Source organism: Heteronotia binoei, chromosome 4 (assembly GCF_032191835.1).
Source record: "Heteronotia binoei isolate CCM8104 ecotype False Entrance Well chromosome 4, APGP_CSIRO_Hbin_v1, whole genome shotgun sequence".
Lineage (NCBI taxonomy): Eukaryota > Metazoa > Chordata > Lepidosauria > Squamata > Gekkonidae > Heteronotia > Heteronotia binoei.
In genome coordinates, this window is record NC_083226.1 from 122,291,095 (window position 1) to 122,314,605 (window position 23,511).

Below are 23,511 nucleotides of genomic sequence, written 5' to 3' on the forward strand. Positions count from 1 at the left end.
CCAGCCACTCAACCATAGCCCACTCGCTCAGCCCCAACTGTGAGCCGACCTATGATCTTCTGGCAAAGTGGGCTGCCCAGAAAATCATGCTGTGCCCGCATATGAGGATTTGCAGCCTCCCATGACGAGCCACAGCACCTGGAATGAAAAACACAGTCAAATAACTGAACATCAACAGCACAACACAATTCCCATTAGGGAAACAACAATGGACGCACATAGGTCCGATACGCCGCTGACCTCCAATGCCCACACGTTGGATGGCCGGTCCCAGATATCCCATAGCTGCAGCAGTCGATGCAGCCCAAATCCGGAAGGAATGGGTTCCAAACTTAAATCCACACAATCGCAGCTTGCCCAGTGCCCGTGCAGTCACTGTCCAGAATTGGTACTTAGTGAGGGCCCCCCCCAAAAAAAAATGGCAGAAAAATGGCCCCTGCGCGGTCCCTCAAACATTCGCATATTCCTGTAAAGCCTGTACCGGACATAAACCCGGCTCTTGACAGGGGCCGAGCTTAATCGTGGTGACCTTCTGCCTCTGGTCTGTTTTAAATCGGCGTGCACGCAGCAAGGCATGCCCATTATTAAATGTAACGTCACCCCTCTGCAAGGCCCTATCAGACTGGTCCCTGCGTGACAACTGCACTAGCTCCCCAACCCTTAGGGCACCAAAAAAATGCCGTGAGTGCCACTGCATGAAACAGAACAACCTCATAATCAGAACTGCACACGTCGGGCCAAACCCCACCCAGACCTCTGAGTATAGAAGGGAAGATGGGCTGCCTGGCATCCACCCTCACCCCACACTCTCTGGACCAACTCTCCAGCATCTTTTTCACCCTGAAGTCGTCCACAGCAGCTGGATAACCTTGTGCCTTACTGATAAACACCAAGGCAGCCAACTAACCCCGAATGTATTTAACTGACATACCCCTAGTTTTTTGCTGCATGCAGAATTGCATCAGATGCGCAACCGGAATGGGCCAAATATCTCCCAGCCCCACGGAGTTCCTGAATACCTTGAACTGGGAAGCGGCATGATCATAAGCCCTTCAGGTACTTGGGGCCAATGCTAAGAGGATTGCCCTACCAGCTTCTGCCTGCCAAGCTGCCACAGGTCGGGAGGCATCCGGAACGGGTGAGAATCGGCCTCCGGGGCCAACTGATGAAAGTGCTCCATCTGTCGACGAGACAGGGCATCTGCCACCCCATTATTGACTCCGGGCACATGCTTAGCTACGAACAACATATTTAAACGGAGGCAACGCAAGGTAAAAACCCTGACCAGTTCCATGACTGGTTTAGACTTGGAAGACAAAGAATTAATCACGCATACAACTGACAAGTTGTCACACCAAAAGTGCACAACCTGGTTGGCTAACTGCTCTCCCCATATACAGACTGCCACCACGATCGGAAAAAATTCCAAAAACATCAAATTTTTACAAATGCCACTGACAAGCCAGTCCTGTGGCCATTGCTCCACGCACCACTGCCTCCTGAATAAGATGCTGAAACCAGAAGACCCGGTGGCATCCGAGGAAATTTGGAGGTCAGCTTCGACCTTCATCTCCTCCCGCCAAAAAGAAACCCCATTAAATGCCTCCAAGAAGTTTTCCCACACTTCCAAATCACTACACATACATGCAGTTATGCGCGCTCTATGGTGAGGAAGACGCAGGGTCCCCATGGCATCACAAAGGCGCTGGAGGAATGCCCTGCCTGGGGCGACCACTCTACAGGCAAAATTAAGATGCCCCACGAGTTGCTGTAACTCCAAAAGTGAAATCTTACGTTCCCCCTTTAAAGCAGCTAGTCTCGCCGTAAGCTGGTGGACCTTCTCCTCCAGCAGCCTAGAGGCTTGTTGGATAGTATCCAGCTCGATACCTAAAAATGTAATTCGAGTCGCTGGGCCCTCTGTTTTCTCATGGGCCAAAGGCACCCCAAGCTTGCCCACCAGCTCCATAAAAAGGTCCAGCAGCGTAGCACAACGCCCTGAATTGACCATGCCCACGAACAAAAAGTCATCCAGATAATGAACAAAGTCGCAGCGGCCCGACCTATCTTTTAGCAGCCACTCCAAAAATGAACTGAATCGTTCAAAGGCAGCGCAGGAAACCGAGCATCCCATAGGTAATGCTCTATCCAAATAAAAATTCCCCTCAAACTGAAAACCTAGCAGCTCAAAATCCGCAGGGTGCACCGGTAACAGCCGAAATGCAGACTTGATGTCACATTTTGCCATTTCTGCACCTGACCCGCACCCCTGAATAACCATGACCGCCTGGTCGAACAACGTATATCGGACCGAACAAAGGTGATCCGGAATTCCGTCATTCACCAACCCACCGCTGGGATACAACAAATGGTAAATCAACCTGTATTCCCCCACTGCTTTTTTTGGAACCACTCCCAATGGGGAGACCCTCAAACAAGGAACTGGAGGGGCCTTAAAAGGACCAATAACCTGCCCCTCTGCACATTCCTTTGCTATTTTATCCCTGACCACCTGCTCCATACCAACAATGGGCCCCCTAAATGGGATCCGAAAACCAAATGTAAATCCCTCCAACAAATAGGCGCTGTCCGCGACCCTGGGATAATTCTCAAGGAATCGCTTAAGAACCCTCAGCCGAAAGGGGCTGGGACCCTTTACTAGTAGATTGCGAATTGCCCACACTCCCGGAGCGCTTGGGCCCCCCTTTCGTCTTTTTTATTTATTTATTTATTTATTTAGAATTTATATCCCGCCCTTCCCACAAGTGGCTCAGGGCGGCTTCCAGCATTAGATCCAACATAAATTAAACAATATTTAAACATGTAAGGGAATAACTTTAAAACGGCGGCAAGATGGCGGGACGGCAAGGAGGAGCGGGACGCTGAAGCTCCTCGCATAACAACAAGCTAGATGCGTATTTCACCCAAATAACCTTCTCAAAACAGTGTGCCAGCTACGGAACGGCTGGGGAAGGCATAGGCGAAATTAGAACTGCCTCCTTTGGAAACAAAGAGAAAATACAGCTAAAGTGCTTACCAGCCGGGACGACACCGAGGACGGCGAGGGCCGTGGCAGGGAGGCGCTGGGCGCGGACGAAGGGCCGCGGCGGGAGAGCGCTGGGTGCGGCGGAGCCGAGTCGGAGTGTGGAGCGCGGAGAGTGGAATGCCGAGTCCTGAAAACAGGCGGCGGAGTGTGGCGCTGGAGGGGTGAGCCATCGACTGGGGAGCCGGGAGCTGGAGGGCGCCGGCGAGAGGTTGGAGGCTGCGGCGCCTGTCCGGCGGCGGCGTCTGTGAGCCCAAGACGGGGCGAGGTGCCAGCGCGGCTTGGTCACCGGCAGGACGACGGCCCTGCCTCCCCCCCTCCCCACCCCCACCCCCCCGGAGGCCTGTGGACTGGAGTGCTGGGAAGCGGAGGGAGAGGGAGAGGACGCCGCCGAGAGGCTAGAGGTAGCGGCGACGGCGAGAAGAACTGCGGGACTGGGCGAGGTACCGAGGCAGCGGGTCTGCCGGCGGGACGACGGCCCTGGTTTTCTTCCCCCCCCCTTCCCTCCCTCCCTCCTTCCATCGTCAGGACTGAAGGTCTCCGGGCCTATTGGGTGGCGTGCTGACCCTCATGTGAGATCAGCGCCCAAGACTCAGACCAAGTCATCTGTACTTTATAAGACACTACCGCACTTTCAATTAAGACCATTGTACTCCAAAGGCCCTGCACTTTACAAGACACTACTGCACTTTAAATTAAGATCATTGCACTCCTTCGTCACCAGCACCTTAAAAACATCTGGATTGAAACAGCAGCACTTTAGCCAAAAGACTATTAAGATCATTTGCACTTTATTGCCCCCGGCACTTTAGCTGGTACAAACTGTCCCTTCCTACCTACTGGATCCTATCTCCCAAATTATTAAGATTGATGTAATTTATTGGTTATTTAAATTGTTAAGACTGGATTGATTATTGGTTATTTAAAATTGGTTATTGACTAGCTAATTTAATTGAATTATTTATGGCAAATTAATTGGAGAGAAGGAGAAAATAACTGTAGAGTTTAATTAAGAAGCCAATTGGAATTATAAAGTATTACTGTTAGCTGGTGAATTGGATTGGTTGGGTGGGGGTAGATTAAATAACTATTAGACTAAATAACTATTAGATATTAGTGGGTATTTATTGATAGGCCAATTGGAGGTGGGACGGCTGAGAAGAGACAAATCTGAACATCTGTCAGTGGAGGGTTGGTGGCACCAGTGAGAGATGATTGGCCTGGGGATTCCGGTACTCCTGGGGAGGGGAAGGTATGACGGTGGGAACAGGCAGAAATGGAGGGGAAGGAGATCGAGACAAGATAGTGCTCGACCACCTTCCAGCCTGTGTCCCATCCCGATGGTGACAGGTAGTGGGGCAAGGCGAAATTACTCGCCTCCGTCACTGGTGTTATGTAATGCCAGGTCCATTAATAATAAGACCTCCATCCTCCGGGAATTCCTGCTTGAGCAGGATATGGACCTGGCATGCGTGACCGAGACCTGGGTTCGCGATGGAGAGACCGTAGCTCTCTCCCAGATGGCGCCCCCGGGATACTCGGTCTTTCACCAGTCGCGGACTAGCGGGCGGGGGGGAGGGGTGGCCCTGTTCATTCGAGAGGCTTACTCCTTCCGGGCCCTCCCGGCTCCGGAGATCAAGGGCATTGAGTGTGCCGGCCTGGCGTGGGATGTTGGGGAGGGGTTGGCGATCTGGCTGGTGTACCGACCGCCTAACGCACCGGCCAGCGCCTTACTATCACTGATGGAGGCCGCAGCAGGATGGGCATTGGAGCACCCGAGGCTTCTGATCCTGGGTGACTTCAATGTTCATGCCGATGACGTGACCTCCAATCAGGCGATGGACCTAGTGTCTTCCATGGCGACACTAGGACTCTCCCAAATAGTTACGACACCCACTCACCAGGCCGGTCACATGTTAGACTTGATCTTCGCGTCAGGAGTTTTAGTGAACGATCTTGCTTCTATAGCAGTGCCATGGTCAGATCACTATGCCCTCAAGGCTCGTGTGGACGTCCCACCCCAACCCCGTTTGGGCGGCGAGCTTATTTTAGCTCGCCCGCGGAGCCTGATGGACCCGGAACGGTTCCTGACGGCCCTGCGGGATCCCTGGCCCCCTGGCGATTCCCTCGATGACCTGGTGGAGTCTTGGAATAATAGGCTCACCGGGGCCATCGATGAGATCGCGCCTAGGCGTCCTCTGCGCCCTCGTTCAAGGCCGACACCCTGGTATAACCAGGGGTTGCGGCAGTTGAAACGAGGACTCAGACGACTAGAGAGGCAATGGCGGCGTACCCGAGATGAAGCGACTCGAACATCTTATAGAGAGGTTATGAAGTCCTATGAGGTGGCAGTCAAGGCCGCAAAGAAAACTTACTTTGCGGCAGAGATTGCGTCCGCAATTTCGCGCCCGGCACAACTGTTCAATACAATTCGGACTCTTACAACGCTGCCACAGGGCAGACCAAATTTTAATGAATTGGAAATTGGCTGTGAGGCTTTTGCGAATTTTTTTGCGGATAAAATCGCATCGCTCCGTTCCGACTTCCCTGCCACATTAGATACAGTTAGCGAACCTGAGGCTCCATGCCTGTCTTCGGAGTGTGTCCTGGACGGTTTCGGCGCGCTCAGCCTGGAAGAAGTTGACAGGATCCTCCTATCTGCACGCCCAACAACTTGTAAATTGGACCCATGCCCCTCCTGGCTTATTAAGACCTGCCAGAGGGAGCTAAGATATCCTATACGGGATATCATAAATAGATCCCTATTGGAGGGACATTTTCCATCGGCGCTCAAAGAGGCGGTGGTCCGTCCCCTCCTGAAGAAAACAACGTTAGATCCGACCGAATTGGCACACTACCGGCCGGTATCGAATTTGCCCTTTTTGGGCAAACTTATAGAGAGGGCAGCGGCGTTGCAGCTACAGAGCTTCCTGGATGATGCTTCTGTCCTCGACCCCTACCAGTCTGGTTTTCGCCCGGGCCACGGGACGGAGGCGGTGCTGGTCGCCCTGGTGGATGACCTTCGGCGACATCTGGATCAAGGCGGCTCGGCGGTGCTGATGTTGTTGGACCTATCGGCAGCGTTCGATATGGTCGACCATTGGCTCCTGGCGTGCCGCCTTGCCGACGCAGGGATTCAGGGGTTGGCCTTGCAATGGCTTTCCTCTTTCCTTGATGGTCGGGGACAAAGGGTGGCGATTGGGGAGGAACTGTCCCGGAGACACACGCTTGAGTGCGGGGTGCCTCAAGGGGCGGTGCTTTCCCCGATGTTATTTAACATCTATATGCACCCCCTTGCCCAGATGGCCCGAGGGTATGGGCTGGGTTGCCATCAGTATGCTGATGACACCCAGCTCTATCTGCTTATGGACGGCCGGCCCGCCTGCGCCCCAGAAAATCTGGACCGGGCGTTACAGGCAGTGGCTAGGTGGCTTAGGCTGAGTGGGCTGAAGCTGAACCCGGCGAAGACAGAGGTCCTTTGCTTAGGTCGCTGCGGCCCGGGAAGGGAACTCCCCCTGCCAGTTTTTGACGGTGCTCCATTAACAGCGTCGGGCAGGGTTAAGAGCCTGGGGGTGCTGTTGGAGCCTTCATTGACGATGGAGGCTCAGATAGCAGCCACTGCCAAGTCCGCTTTTTTTCATCTTAGGCGGGCGAGGCAGTTGGCCCCCTTCCTGGAACGTGACGACCTGGCAACAGTGATTCATGCTACGGTCACCTCGAGGCTGGACTACTGTAATGCCCTCTACATGGGGCTACCCCTGTGCCGAACCCGGAAACTGCAGTTGGTGCAGAACGCTGCTGCCCGGCTGTTATTAGGGCTCCCAAGATGGGAGCACATTCGACCGGGGCTCCAGGGTCTGCACTGGCTGCCAGTAATATTCCGAGTCCGGTACAAGGTGTTGGTTATGACCTTTAAAGCCCTATATGGCCTAGGACCTGCCTACCTTAGGGACCGTCTCTTCCCACACGTTCCCCAGAGAGTACTACGTTCAGGTTCACAAAACCTGTTGGTAGTCCCCGGGCCAAAGGAGGCCCGCCTAAAATCCACCAGGGATCGGGCCTACTCAATAACGGCACCTTATTGGTGGAACCAGCTGCCGGAAGAGGTGCGGGCCCTGCGGGATCTAGGGCAATTCCGCAGGGCCTGTAAGACAGTCCTCTTCCGGCAGGCCTATGATATTAACTGACAATGCAAAATATCCTGGATGAAAAATGTATCTATAGGCCGCCGGTTTTTACTCTATCTTGTTTTTACTAAATTATGGTTTAATGGTATTTTAATTGTTTAAACTGAAATTGTTTTAATTATTGTGTTGTAAGCCGCCCTGAGACACCTAGGTGAGAAGGGCGGGGTATAAATCTTAATATAAATAAATAAATAAAATAAATAAATAAATAAATAAAACAGATAAAACAGATAAAACCATAAAAATTAATAAATATTCCAATATATACAGAGATCTGGCAGGTTGCATTAAAATTCTCAAGCTAGGTGTAGGCTAACCGGAAGAGGGTTGTTTTACAGGCCCTGCGGAACTGGCTTTGCTGCATGCTGAAAACGCATGCGGGCCACCGCATAATGGGCATTCGTGTCTAAATTTACATGTTTTATGGGAACAAACTCCCTGCGACATATACTCCCAACATAACAGCCAGGGTTGAACCGGCTGACCCGCCATGAAGCAGGCTGCTGGGGTACCTGTCTGCTTGTGCACCAAATGCCCACTATCCGCCCTGTCCCCCAGAGGCCCCCTGATCCCGTTCCATTGCGCAAACCCTATCCAAAATGGCCTGCCTCATTACCATGCTATCCAACTGGTCCTCCCCTGGGGGATCCGGATTTTTACGCTTTTTGGCCCCCTTGGCTGGTCGCTTGCCCTTTGAAGGGCCCTGCCCCTTCTTGTGACTCATTCCCTTGGCTTAACAGATCCTTGGTAACTCCCTCTAACAAAAACAGGGGGGGGGGGTAGGCAGTATAATCCCCACCAACAGAGAGGGGGAGAAGGGGGGGTATAAGGGGCTTAACTTCAATAAGGAACTCTCTACTTCCCAGGTGGTCACCCCTCTAACCCCCGACAAAAGCCAATCCCCAGCAGCAAGGCTCCAATGAGCCCAGGGGAGCCCAGGCCACACAGTTCAGCCCCCACCACACCTGCTGTTCCCAGCAGGAAAGTCTGGAGACGAAGGGGGGTGACAGGGGGGGTGATGAAGACAAGCACTTGAGTCCACCCCCAGTCCCCTCAATCCCTGCCTGGGCCCACCGCCCGCGAGCGAACGCTCCCTTAGGAGCAACAACCGCCTCCCTGGCCCCTCTTGGATTAGCAACAGGCGTCCCACACAACCGCCATTGCAGGTCGACTCCCCGGCCCCCAGGCCCCGACGCTGCTGAACACACCGCTCCCGGCCCCTCTCGGGGCTGGATGCGGAGCCGAAGCTCCTCTTTCCCGCAATGCTGGCCGACTCCGACCTCCCGGCCCCAACGCCGCAAAAAGAAACGCCACTCCTGGTCGCAGGCAGCCAAGCATGTCTACAACCGCACCAAAAGCTCCCTAGAACTGCGTAGGGAGAGGTGGGGCCAAGGATACTTATAGCCTCTCCCCGCCCAACAAGCAAATTGCCCGGATGCCCGCAAAACAGCCTCATGCATCCTCCAGGGATGCAAAGATCAGCCCCGCGGAGCACAGCCACTTTTGCGGCGCGGCCAGGGTGGGGCCGAATTGAGCTTCCCAAGAACAATTGTTCTGCCTGGAAATAAGGAAGAAGGTCCAGTAACCGTTCTCTAAGAACATAATGTATTAACTACTATGGCTAAAATTGAAGGGTTTTAAAAAAAAGCCAGACAAAAAGCCTGCAAGTCTCTTTTAAAGCCTTGTAATTGCAATGTAAACCCAAATGTAAAATATTTATGATTTTTAGATATTTCCTTCCATAGTCATAATGCTGTCAACGAACTAAATAATTCAAGTCACCAAGGCCATATAATGTGGCCAAGACAATTAAAATATTTAATATTACCAGTATAAACTAAATCTACAGTACAAATGATGCACATCAATTGTTTTCTGTCTCATTTCAGAAGGTATTATGGTAATAATTTTGGACTTTAGCCAAATGCTCTGTTGAGGATTTTTTTAACATCCTCTGAATAGACAAGTTTAATAGCTTTCAACTGTACAGAATACTGCTCTTATCAGTGAGCAGCAGGGAAATGATTAATATGCTTTGGGTAAACTTACACTTGTTTTTTTTCTTTTTTTAAGGGGAAAGGAAGGCATCAATGAGGGCTGAAATATTTAATTATATAAGAGGATAGAAAAGAGAAGCACTCAGACATTACATCCATAGCCTGGTTGGTCTACAGCAGCAGATGGTGGATGTCTGGCAATTTGGTTTTCTAAACAGAAAATACTGCCTCAAAATATTCATTGTACATTTTTAGTTATTGAAATGTGTGGAAAAGTTAATGAATTTCCTTACAAAATTAAGACTGAGGATGATACGCATTACTGAAATGATAGTACTGTCTGAAATCTATGTATTTAGAATCCTGTCATTCTTATTTTGCTCCCCAGTGGAAGATGTTTTTGCTGGAAGATAGTAGGTCTTCTGTGCTATCTTATTTAAATACTGCATGATCCTCTACAATTGTAATACTTTTAATTTATACTGCAATATATCAGGATAGTCTGTGCATTGCACATTTTGCTCTTGTCCCATCCCTTCCCATTATTACTCGAAAGAATTACTATTATCAGTCACAAAGGAATTTTTTTCTTGTAACTGAAGCTCTCTCAAGGTACAATTCTCTGTAGGCAGACACTTTTGAGTGACAGGTTCTTATGCTGTGCTCATTTAGAAGTGGTTGAATTAGCATATTCACCTGGTTTGTAGGAAGTAACAATGGCTAATCACTGAACAGATAAGAAATAGTCTGTAAACTTGACTGTGATTAATTCTACAAGGGCTTATGCAAGGCAGTTAAAAGTACCACATATACATTTAAGCCTGAGTAAATTCATTGTATAGATATTTCACAGTCATTCAGAGACATCAATAGATTTTCAACTTTCCTAAAAATTTAGCATGCAAAAGACCATTATGAAAAGAGTAAGACAGTGCTGTTAACTACGCACACTGGGAGAAGGAAAATGTAAGGAATGAGCCCTAGCTTCTACTGCCTGACATGGTTATCAAAGGATAAAGCTAGAACCCCAGTTAAAGAAATCTGGGGCTTATGGTGCCAGTTAGACAGTTCATTTCCAGAGGATGGGAACCAGTATTTCTTGTTCACATTAGATATAAAAATGTTCCCCAGGTGCATGCTCACTTCTGGATTGGAAGAGGCAATGTGTCAGAGATTGACAATATGCTTTACAAACAGAAGATTTCAGTCCCTAAAATAGTTAAAGGATCTTGTGTGCTGGGAAAGGTCTTTGATTGCCTGGAGAGCCATTGCTGCATACAATGAGCTAGTTGGACCAATGGTGTGATGACATAAGGTAGTGTAGTATGCTCAACCACAATAAAAGCTCTTAATACACTGCTCTTTTTTTACAATTTAATCATCATTATATTTACTGTTCCTTGCTATGCCTCTTGCCCCCATGAAAGAAATGTTTTTACTTCCCTTACCAAAACCTAAAATGGTACCCCAACCTGCTGCCTTATTATAGTAGCAAGGTATGTAGCAGCAAGGAATTGATTCCACACATTAAAGAGATGCAATATGTGAATCAGTCTTGTCACATCCATCCATTTCAATAGAATGCAGAGTTTGGAGGGATTATCAGGTCCAGCTGTTGACCAAGAGCCAGCATCATTCACAAAATGCTTACAGAAGAAATACCTTCAGCTGATTCAAGTACAGAAAGTACTCTTTAGAGATCCCAGAATCCCTCAGCCTTGAGATAGCCAAAAGAAAGTAAGGTTCTAATTCATCTGCCATGCAAGAATACAGAGTAGTTTCCAACTTCAATGTGGTAATTGGATTCTGAGTATGAACAGAGTTTACCTATTTAGTCTTTCCAGGGAAACTGTTAATTTAAATAGGTTTCTAAAAACTGCTAGTACATTTTTGAAACGGCTAATTTTTAAAGGATACTTCTGATATTGTCTTCACAATTTATCCCCATTTTTTGGACTTCCAAATTGCTTGGCCTTTTTTCCTGAAATTTATTAGGAATTGTCCATTATATTTCCAAGCATTGGGATGAATCCAGACTAAATTTTTCAGTGGCATCATGGAACTTTCCTGGAACAACAGAGTAGCATGACAAGGGGAAATTGTTCATTTCTAAATTTCATTGGTCAAACATTACAACAATTCATTTTCAAAAATCAGATTATTTTACAGGAACATTTTCATGCTATCAAGGAGTGGGATGGAGACAACTGTGAATTTGCTGCACTGTGCAGGGGGTTGGACTAGGTGACAATTTGTTACCCAAACTGAACCCAGAGAAGGAGGGGATTTGCTTTTTAAGGGTTCTAGAAAGGAATGGTGCAGTATGTATATGTATATCAGGTGGCACTCAGTTGAGGTATCCCAAAATAAAATTACAAAGAAAGAAAATGAGACAAAGTGATTTTAAACTCAACAAAATAGCTTTATAAAAGAAGTAAAAATATAAAGAATCTACATTGGACGCATGAGATCTAATTCCTTAAGCAACCACACATTCACACACCAATGAGAGGGCACACTTATAAAATGTAGCACTGTGAAAAAAATACCCCTGATTCCAGAACATCGTAGTCATCTACTTGGTTGCCAGGGTGCCTGGAGACTCACACTCATCTGCCAGGAGAACATGGGTTTTGTCTACCAAACTGGAAGGGACTTATTAGTATTAACAGCCACAACGTTGCAGCAGCACTCTGTCCAGAGGTCAGGTAGTTAAGCTGTTGTGCACCGTGGGTTTCCTCCAGAACTCCAGGAGCCTTAAGGACCAACAGAGTCTGGAGAAAGGAGGAGCTTGCCCAACGGCACTCCAGAAAGAAATTTGGAGAAAATCTGTTCTGACCCACAGAGCCATCTGCATCACTGCAGTTTTTAGCAGTTTTTAGCTCTGTCCTTTACATTAAAACAATCCAAACTTCACCCTTTCCTTCTTCTACTTGCAAGCTTTATATTTTTTCGTTTTTCCCACCTTTAATATGTCCCTTTAAGCTATAAATAGCTCCGGAGTGAAAAGAGAAGTTCTGTACCTTTTTTTTCCACTTATCCAAGTTCCACTGGTCTTCCAAAGCTTTAGTTGTTTAAAAATGTCCAAGAAGGTTAGGATCCTGACGAGCTTATGTCAAATCAATGACTCTGAAAAGTCTTGCAGACGTTGACTATGCAAACTTCGCGAGACTCCTCAAAGCCTCAAAGAAACCCCCTTCAGGGCTTCTTTTCAGCCAAGGTAAATCTCTTTTCAAAGTTTCTGTGCAAGTCTTGGACCTTTCTCTCACTGAGAAAGGACCTTTCTCTCACTGAGAAAGGACCTTTCTCTCACTGAGAAAGGACCTTTCTCTCACTGAGAAAGGTAGGCAGTGGGCTTTGATTTGCCCTCCACTACCCCGAACAAAACTTTCAGCCTGCTCCCGTTCCGAGAGACAGCTCAGCTCGGCATTTTCCTTCCCCGGAAGTCAGAGCCATCTGCATCACTGCAGAAGGGAACCAGATTGGGTGCAAGGAGCTGAACCAGGGAGCTGAAATTGGCTGCCTTTGTGGGACAGTCCTTGCTTGCCAACTAGCCTTCTGGTCATAGCCAGGGTCACCTAGACACAGCTTCCTCACAAAACTGGTTCTTTGGGTTCCCCGTCACAGGTTAAAATATTCCCCTTGGTGTTCTGCCTGCAAGTATGTTTGTTTCTGGGTTGACCTGCCACCTACACATTGCTCCCAGTCAGCCTCGGTTTTGGATCATTTGCATTTTTACACTCTGCACATGCTCCAACCCGAAGCATGGGCACAAAGGAAGATGGGAAATAGAGTCTTTTCCCCAGCTTATGGACACAAGGTTTTTTTAGAATCTATCTTTTACCAAAAAAGGTAGGGCCGTACAATCGGCCCAGAGGGTTAAAAGAGGACAGGCTGTGACACTTGCCCTCTGGAGCACGGGGGTTCCAGTTAAAAACTTCTCCCATCCAGAGTCTCGGGGGGGGGGGGCAGAACAGATCCTCTCCAGATTTCAAATTTGGGGTACCTGGAGTTTGGATCGGGCACGCGAGTCCCCGGTGGGAAAAGGAATGGTTGGGTCCATCTTGGCCAAGCCGAGACATGCAATGGGAGGTGCTTGTCAATTACAGTAATGGAATTCAACTGTACATTTTACAGCCCAGTACAAAAATATTATTGTTTGGTGTAGTGGTTAAGTGTGCGGACTCTTATCTGGGAGAACCGGGTTTGATTCCCCACTCCTCCACTTGCACCTGCTGGAATGGCCTTGGGTCAGCCAGAGCTCTGGCAGAGGTTGTCCTTGAAAGGGCAGCTGCTGTGAGAGCCCCACCTCACAGGGTGTCTGTTGTGGGGGAGGAAGGTAAAGGAGATTGTGAGCCGCTCTGAGACTCTTCGGAGTGGAGGGTGGGATATAAATCCAATATCTTCTTCTTCTTCTACCAATGTCAATATATTATGTGTTTATGGGGAAAACGATACACAAAGGTCTGGAAGTCCTTTTCCATTAAAAAGGGTAATTTACATAGCCCCTCCTACCCAAACCCGTGCTTACAGTCCCTCCTCTGTTCCTTGGAAGCCGCCTCAGCCGCCAGCAGGAGGCAGCACTTGGAAAAATATGTGACATATCCAGTTAACAGTTGCCATCTCCAGGGCAGGAGATGTCACTAAAATCGTGTTTTCAACTGAGTATGGATATGTGTATGTATTTTCCAGTCTATTCTTCACCAAGAAAGGGAGCCAGCTCTGAAAGGGCTAGCTTTGAGGTAGTTTATTAGCTGACCCAAGGAGTCTGAGCCTATATCAGGACCCCGATGGAGCCAAGTACAAGGCCATCAAGAGCAGAAATGAAGGGCGAGCCCCTGCACTTGCCTGCGGGTTCGGAGAAGATCACCTCTGTATTGGACGTTTCCATCCACCATGCCAGTAGCCCCTTCAGCCCGATATGTTGTTAGGTCTAGGTGCTCAGAGGGACCCAGGAGTAAAAGACCAATACCTAAGCACAGTGGGTCTACTGGAAACCACTACTCATTAGAACTGAGTCGTCAATGTTTATGATTATGTTTTGGGAAATATTGTTTGTAAATATGTGTACCATCATGCATTGCATACAATCAGCCCACGTTCCGGATATGCCCAAGCAAACCCAAAAGATATCTGCATGTGTACAATGAACTGTATGGCACAAGACTGTGATGGCCCCTCCCTCTCCAGGTGAACAAAAGGCTTGTTGAGGGATGGACCTCAGAGTGAGTGACAGGCGATGTTGATTATGGACTGTTCTATCTTGTAAGGGGGGAGTCCTCCAACCAGTGAAGGACTCCAAGCTGGCCCTAAAAAGGGGTCAGGCTGATACCGGACCCCTCAGAGCCCCAAAGGCTCTAGATTAAAAAGAGAGAAGGCAATTGAGGTTGGCTTCGCCGAACCCAGTGCAAGGGAAGGGGCATCATACTGGTGCAGACTCCCCGGTTCGGAGTGCCAGCCTGGAAGCCATTTCCTCCCAGGGAACTTGACCATCTGTGGCAGCTAGCATTTGGGGCATGCCAACTGACATGCCTTACGGACATAGTGGGCATAGTTGACTGTTTGCAATAATGGAACCTCAGGGTCTGGATAATGGGAAACCTATTGTACTGTATGTTATGTATTTTGTTTACTAACATGTCAAACACAATAAGGGTGCAAACATCTCCCCAGATGCTTGTTTGCATATGTATATGGAAGCCTCCTCATAATTGGGTCTAACGATGCCATGTGAGCCCAGGACTGAGGGAGGTGGAGGAACCCGATCTGACTCGGGAAACATCAGAGAACCCTGCATTGAGCATGCTCTGCGGAGAATCTGGCCTCAACCCGGGCATTCTCCATACAAGGGGGGTGGGAAGACTAATGACTGCCACCAGGCATTCTCTATCTCTCCCTTCACCAGGACATTCACATACTCAATAGACAAAGGGAAGAAGATCCTCTTCAAACCCCAGTATAAGAAGCTTATCGGGGGGGGGGGGGGGCGGGAGAAGATGAAGAGAAGACTCAAGGTTAACATAGGAATAGGAGACAAATGTATTAGATTAGTTATAGGGAATAATGTATGAATTCACTTGTAACCATGAATTCTAACATACTTGTGTGCTTTTCTAATCAATTGCTGTCATAATTGTGTGTGTTTTACCAATCAATTCTTGTTATTTATATGGCTGAAATAGCAGCAATGATTTTATGAACTCAACTTTTATATCAATGATTATAACTTTGTGTTTTAAATACTGTATTCCAGACAATGTTGCCAATGTCTGTTGCCTCCATATCATAGTATTCAAGGAAGTAGCCTTTGGCCCATTGGATACTGTATTTTTTCAAATTGATTTTTGAATGTTTTAGACCAGTGGCTCACCCTTTGTAGATAGGAGGTACACCCCGGTTGATACTTGGCTCTCCGCGGAAACATCGCCTATCAAGATCAGCTGTGGACTTTTTGTTGTGTTGTTCAAGACCGTGTCTCCATCTGGTGACGTAGGTCTTGAAGGGGTGGAATTGTGAGAAAAATACCCCTAATTCCAGAACATCGTAGTCACCCGCTTGGTTGCCAGGGTGCCTGGAGCCCCAACTCACACACATCTGCCAGGAGAACATGGGTTTTGTCTACCAAACTGGAAGGGACTTATGAGTATTAACAGCCACAATGTTGCAGCAGCACTCCGTGTCTCTGGAGGAGTGCTAACCAGGAGAACAGATGGTTTCCAGTCGCGCCATGCGATCCCCCATCTTGGCTTTGTAACGGAAGAAGGTGTGCCACCAGGAACTGTCCAGGCAAGCAGTTTCCAGCCTCAACCATAGAATCCATCTTGGGAGGGTAACACCACCAGCAGCTATCTTTCTGCAGTGCCAGACTCCATCACAGCGAAGCGGGAGGCTCACGTACTCACCAGATGTCACATATGCATAAAGCCATCAAGCTTATCTTAGGCGTGGATCCTGTCAGAGCGCCTAAGCCTTTGTTTAATGGAACTCAAGACAAAGACTTGTGCCAATAGAAGATCGAAGAGGAGGAAGAATATCTTCACCCAGAGCCAAGTTTCATTGTATAGACCGAGTGTTACCTAGGTAGCAATTTGGCCATCTATTGTCACCTTTTTAGATAAGTTTGGTAGACTTAAGTACCCCCCACCTTAACAATTTCTCCCATTCTTTCCCTTAATGGTCATCCTGGAGCCTCCCCCTTGGCCCATTGTTACCTGGAAGTCCAATCAGGTAACTAAGGCCAAGTCTGTCATTGGCTAGCTATGAGCATCCAATCAGGGACCACCAATTAATTGGCTATTGGCTACTGTATAAGTCCAGCCCTTATGGTCATTGCAGGGCCTCCTCTTTTTCTGAAATCATGTACCAACTGACCACTGTCATCCACCCCTGTACCTCCCATCCCCTGAGGGCTCAAGGTAGTCCTTATAACCTGTGACCCAGCTCCTCACAGGTGTGCATCTAGCAGTACCCTAGTTCCGCTGTCTAGATACATCCCTGATTCTTGGCCAGTTGAGGGTCCCCTCCCCCTAGTCCTCGTTCGTCACCATTGGAGCCTTCCTTGAAGACTATGATCGGTAATTATCACCCTGTTTGTCCATCCTTGTGTTGTCTCTGAATCTCTCTTTTTTTTTTCCTTAGGACTATATGTATGTTTTATGAGTTATTATCTTGTATATGTGTCTATATTTTTCTGGAATAAATTTTAATTGTTTTTACTTAATTAGTGTCCCTGGTAATTTTAAGCAATAGTTTCTGGAAGTGTATCCTGTATACATAGATTAAAAGATCCTTTTAAGCCAGATGCCCACCTGTCAATTCCCTAACTTTGTTTTGAGGGCATTTTGGCTTACAGCACAGAGGATGTTGGGTAGTTTTAAGGAAAACTCATTTGACATGAAATCCTGGGCTTGAGATCTAGAGAAAAGAGTAGAACCTGCAACACAGTTGCAAGGGTGTTCGGGTAGTGGGAAATCTGGCACACTATCCAATGAGTTGGGATAGTCTTTTTATGGGGAAGTGAGCCAGATCTGCAGTGATACAAAAGTTTGGGTGAGTCACAATAGCTCCTGAAACAGGATACAGCATAAATTAATGACTTGAGTGTCCTTTCTGATTGAGTAAAAAAAAGAAAAAGAGGAACCAGGTGTTGTTTAATGAAACAGCAACTTCTGTGGGCTGGGCAGCTACCTCTGAGATATGCCAGGATATTCCAGTGTTGCCAAGTACTGAGGATGAAGTCATATAATTATTGAGAACCCTGAGCTGGGGGAGATTGCACTTAATCATTGTGATGCCATTCCATCCTTCCTTTCTTATCCCTGGGAATTCCCAATGTCGTGGCAGAACCCAGGTGCCTTTATGAGACTCCCAAGTTTCAGGTCTCCTTGGCACTTAGGCTGTAAAAGGAGGTGCCTATTAAAACAACTAAGTCCAAAATACGAAGGGAACTCCACTAACCAATGGGGTTTTGGCTGGAGAACAGGGTAGGATCGTCGCATCTTGGAATACCATCTAGCTCTATGTTTCTATGGGATGGCTAAAATAATTTCCATCTGTCCCCCCAGCCCTAGGAAAGGAGTGTTAGTTGCCCTAAAAATGGCTTACTCTCCACTTTGCCAGTTGATTCTGAAATAATATGCCAAGTTCAATAAGATCTTTAATCACTGAACCACCTGAGTCTGTCTCATATTTTATAACAGTTATTGTTATTTTCCAAAAATTGATGCAACCAGTTTCATGACCAATCTATGAAAGCTTTGTTAATGCACTTGTCAAGCAAGTTCAAAAAGGGTGAAAACTTTGGCATTATGTACTCAGAAAAACAAAGGTGTCCAACAATGCTTCAATGCCTCTTTCAGGTCAAAGCCTTATTGAAAAGAACTTCAAGGAAAAGTCTACCCAGATTCACAAGTGATCTAAATGGCAAGTGCTGGACTTTAATTTTCTCAATAATTCACTGATAATGGGGCTATATGAATACTAGATAATAATTTTGAATGTGTCCTCCTTGTAATGTTTCTATATAGTTGTGAAAACAAAAATTCTCAATCTGATAAGATCTATCCCAATGCTTTATAAATTTATGGGTGACCTTCAGTCCATATAAATGAACTTCTTGAGTTTCTATCCACTTCATCAAAGAACATTTTCATGAACTGAAGCTGATTAAACTCACATTCCAATATCTTTCTCACAATCAAGATATCTGATACATATACATTTGCTGATGTTCATTTTATCACAATATAATAATTATATTGATTTCATCGAGACATTTCTAGACTTACAGTGTGAAACAGACAATAGGCTTTAGGCAAATTCATTAATATTCTTTTGATTAAGCAGCTGTTGTGTTTGAAGATACTCTGCTCTGTGAAGACATTGGTTTCTTTTCATTTTCATGGGACTACACTGCACTATACTTTTATGTACCCATTTTGCAAATAAGCTAACAAGCTATCAAAACATTGGCAACAGACCTTCACTAGACTTCAGGCCAGGTAAACTCTGCTAATCTATCAGATAAATGTCTATTAAGGCATTCATGAGTAACATAAATCGCCATTGAGTTTGGGGGCATCATGCTGATTTAGCTTTGTGCTTCTGTGATAGAGCACAGATGGTGGCTGAGGTCAAAATGGTAGAGTCAGAGTGCAATATAATTAAAACCAGTTATCACTATCCTGTCATTATTCAGTACTCCCATTGCAGAATGGTTAGTGGCTGTCTGCTGACTGAGCAGCTAAAGGGCACTTCCCCAATCCAAATAACCAGGGCCTCTATCACATAGGGTTGCATGGAAGAAAATGATAAATACTTATTCTGGAGAACTAATGTCTTCTTCATTGTGTGATACAAATCAATCCATAAGTGTGATAACCTCATGATATCAGATAACCAATCAAATTTGGCTGTGTGTCTGACATCAATTAGGGCAAATAAAACGTTCCCACTGCCTTCACTATGAATGCAGAATAATGTGTTACATCTGGAGGAAACTGAGCCAACATGTTTCATTACCTAAAATATTGAATGGAATTTTTTTTTTGCCCTGATTCATTTCCATTCATCCTTTTTTATCCATGACAAATTACACAATAATGCAGATGGGAACGTGCATATAGATAGATGTAGAGTTAGTAGCCCTTTGCGAACAAAACAGTGCAGCTGAAATGTGGATATCATCCCTCTATCCTACTCACTTTTTCAATGGAATATGCATTTGAATATACAGCCCTTCCATATTTTGCCACTGTAGTCCTCTATCCATGACTGTATTGCAGCAAGGTAGCAACTGACTGTCAAGGCAATGGGCAACACATCCCTCCCCCCTCCCAATACTCATTGCCTTTAACTTTTGAATAGCTCCACAACCTTTCATAAGAGTGTGAAAACTCATCAGAAATGGAGGGACACTCTTTTGTGGGGTTCCAGTTTTTGCTTTGACAGCAGTATAATAGCCAACTGAGACTTCCAAGTTCAGAAGCAACATATTTCTAAGAACTATAAATCTGAACCAACAGAAGGTAGCTGACAATATTCTAATCTATTTGTGACCTCGTAAAGACATTCAGCTTGCTGTAGCTGGAGACTTACTATTGGTCTGGATGGCCTTTGGTCTGATTCAGCAAGTCATTTCTTACATTCTTTCCGGGAAGCCAATCCATGTATCAGTGATACATTTTGAGTAAAAGAATTGTTTTTAAATTATTCTCATCCAAAATATCTCCCCAGATTTTGGAGTTTAGACTTCCCTGATCTTTCTGTAGCAGAAGTGATACAGTAGAAATCCTCCATTATTCCATTGTTTATTTCTGAGGTTTGTACAGAATATTACTTGTTTCATTTGCCACGATTTCCAGTACTTTCTGTGTATTTTCATCTTCTTCATCCCTTGTTACCAGTGCAATATGTATGTTGATATTGCAAAGAAATCTTGATGTGATTTATATGTATCAGGATTCAGTTAAATTAAGATGCAGCAGTATCAAGATTAGTGCTGTGGGGTATCTTGCCACTACACAAGAGCACATGTGTGAATCAGTACATAGGACACATCAGGATGCCTTTTTGTATATATGTGCATTGATAATGTATGGGGAATAGAATGGAAGATCACCTTTGGTGAACTGTACACTCTCTAACTTAAGAATTAACTTGAGAAATTCTTCTAGTTTACTAGAATTAAGGAGGAGTAGAATGTGGCACAAAAAGCAATCCAGATCAATAAAAGAATGAAATGGGAGAAATTAACTCATTCCTGCTAACTAGTTAAATTATTTATCCACCAGGGCTACAGATCATGATGGGTGATGTACCCTCCCAAAATTCTTACCTCGATGGGTGGCCCCTACTGTGGTAGTCCCCAACCTGTGACAAAGTACTGTGACAAATGCAATATAAAGTAGAAAGTGGGTCATTCTAGAAAAGAAAAATAAGCCACCATCATTATGTCCATCATTATGTCCATCATTATGGCATTTTAAGCTGTGCCTTGCCAAAGCCTGAGCACATCTCACAGAGGTCTGAGAGGAGCAGAACAGAGCAGAGCAGCTCTCATAGCTGAGACAGCTGGAGAAGTTGCTGAGAATTTCTGAGGTTTGAAAGACTTCATTCTGAGGTTTGTGGGGCTGCCAAAAATTCTGAGTTGTGATAGCTGGGGAACTGCTCTTTGTTTGGTTGAGTGGGCTAAAGGTGAAAGAGATTGAGAGTGATTGCTGCTGATTGCTTAGGTGTGCCTCTGCTCCACCCTCTTTGCATTTTAAGCTGTGCCTTGCCAAAGGGCAAGAGCTAAAGGGATCTTGGACTGTGGCTCTTCGCCTAGGGGCTCCCTAAGGACCAGGAACCCAGATCCAAGATTTCCTTGTTCTCCCAATAAGGTAAGTTGACTCTCCAGAAGGGGAGCCACTTAAACAAACAGCATTTAAAGAGGACTGTATATTTAAATATATATATATCATGAAGATAGAATGCCAGCAGGGGGGTGGGGGCTTTCCAGTGTTTTGCACTGAATGTCACATGTACGACTATCTGCCCAAAGGACAGAAGTCTTGGGATGTGTGCTCGATGCAAGGAGCTCCTGGTCCTCAGGGAATGTGTTTGTACCCTTGAGGCCGAGGTGACTGCCCTTGAGAAGTAAAGATGGTCAGTTAGGCACTTGGGGAAGACTCTTGGGGGCATATTAGATGAGCCCCGGTCTGAACATAGCAGCCCCATTGCTGCCAGAGAGCGTGAGGGTCGAGAGGGAACAGGGCACCATGCTGAGGATAAGGGGAATGCGCCCTCAGAAGGGACCTCTTCTTAAGTTGGTGAGCGGGAATCCTTCCGCGCCAAGGAACCATCTCTGGGCAGGGGGAGGGGGGGTTGGTAGTTGGTGGTTTGATCCTTAGGCAAGTAGACAGCTGGGTGGCGAAACTGCGCACTGACCGTATGATGACTTGCCTTACTGGTGCGAAGGTAGCGGACATTACATGTGTAGTAGATAGGCTAATAGACAGTGCTGGGGAGGAGCCTGTGGTCGTGGTGCATGTTGGCACTAACGATGTGGGGAAATGCAGTCGTGAGGTCCTGGAGGAAAAAATTAGGCTGCTAGGTGGGAGACTTAAGGTCAGGACCTCCAAGGTAGCCTTCTCAGAAGTGCTACCTGTTCCATGTGCAGGGCAGGAGAGACAGGCACAAATTAGAAGTCTCAATGTGCGGATGAGACGATGGTGTAAGGAGGAAGGGTTTAAGTTTGTTAGGCACTGGGATGCTTTCTGGAACAATTGGGGGCTGTACAAAAGAGACGGTCTCCACTTGTCCCCGGGTGGAACCAGGTTGCTGGCGCTTAAAATTAAAAAGGTGGCAGAGCAGTTTTTAAACTAAATCTTGGTTTTTAATTTTAGTTTTTAATTAAACTAAAATTAAAAAGGTAGCAGAGCAGTTTTTAAACTAAATCTTGGGGGAAAGCCGACAGGAGATGAAATGTCTCTGATTCGGGAGGACTCGTCTCAAAGAGATGAAGGGTTGGCTGCTATTTTTCTACCGGGTAATGGATCAGAGTTGTCCACTATGATGGTGACAAACAGTATGGACTGTCTGCCAGAGTCTCGAGGCGGCAGGAAGAAGGTGGTGGGCCTAGCTTTCCTGGGAAATTATAGATGTTTGTATGCAAATGCTAGAAGTGTTCGAAGTAAAATTGGTGAATTGGAATGTTTAGTGTTGGGAGAAAACATAGACATTGTGGGAATTTCAGAAACTTGGTGGAATGAGGAGAATCAGTGGGACACGGTGATTCCTGGATATAACTTATATCGGAAGGATAGGGAGGGAAGGGTTGGAGGTGGGGTGGCTCTGTATGTCAGAGAGGATATACGGTACAGTAATACTGAGGTCAGAGAATTAGATTCCCTTTTAGAAATGCTTTGGGTTGAAATAGAGGGCCCAAAAGGAAATTTAACTATGGGAGTTTGTTATCGCCCACCAAATCAAAAGAGAGAGGACGATTATAATATGATGGAAGGCTTAAAGATAGTGGCTAAATGTAAAAACTGTGTCGTAATAGGTGATTTTAACTACCCGCAGATTGATTGGGTCAATATGTGTTCTGGTCAAAAGAAAGAGATTGAGTTTCTTGATGCTCTCAATGACTGTGCTATGGAGCAGATGGCCTCAGAACCTACCAGGGGTGGGGCAATCCTGGATTTGGTCCTAAGTAATGCCCAAGACTTAGTGAGAGATGTAAAAGTAATTGCGCCGCATAGGAGCAGTGACCATAATGTTATTGATTTCACTGTTTGTATAAATAGGGAGTTGCCCCAAAAGACCGCCACAACCACGTTTAACTTTAAAAGGGGTAAATTCACTGAGATGAGGAGGCATGTGAAGAGGAAACTGAAAGGAAAGGTAAATACGGTCAAAACCCTTGGGGAAGCTTGGGGACTATTTAAAACTATAATCCTAGAAGCTCAGATAAAATACATACTACAAGTTAGGAAAGGCACAAACAGGCATAAGAAAAGGCCTGCATGGTTAACAAACAAAGTAATGGAAGGTGTAAAAGGACTCCTTTAAGCAGTGGAAAACCAGTCCAAGTGAGATTAGTAAAAGGGAACACAGGCTGTGGCAAATCAAATGCAAGACTGTGATCAAGCAGGCAAAAAGGGACTATGAGGAGCATATTGCAAAAAACATAAAGACCAACAATAAAAATTTCTTCAAATATATTAGAAGTAGGAAACCAGCCAGGGAGGCAGTGGGGCCCTTGGATGACCATGGGGTAAAAGGATTACTGAAGGAGGATAGGGAA